The sequence below is a fragment of the Ipomoea triloba genome, chromosome 16 (genome assembly GCF_003576645.1).
Source record: "Ipomoea triloba cultivar NCNSP0323 chromosome 16, ASM357664v1".
In the NCBI taxonomy this organism is placed as follows: Eukaryota; Viridiplantae; Streptophyta; class Magnoliopsida; order Solanales; family Convolvulaceae; genus Ipomoea; species Ipomoea triloba.
This window is the reverse complement of record NC_044931.1, coordinates 12,627,829-12,628,038: the sequence shown is the minus strand read 5'-3', so window position 1 is coordinate 12,628,038 and position 210 is coordinate 12,627,829.

The window sequence follows — 210 nt, the reverse complement described above, 5'->3', positions numbered from 1 at the left end:
ATATTAGTGAGGTTGTAGTTTTGATGTTTTGATTTTAGTGGGAGGTGTGGATAGTGATAAAACGGAGAAGAAGTTCCCCGATTGTCAGGTTCTCAAGGATGGAAAATTGGAAACGAATCAAGCGTGTAACATTTTTTATGTTAAGAGACATTAGTTACAACATTCACTCTAAGCAAAAGAAGTCATGGTGAAGAGTTTGACAAAAGTAAA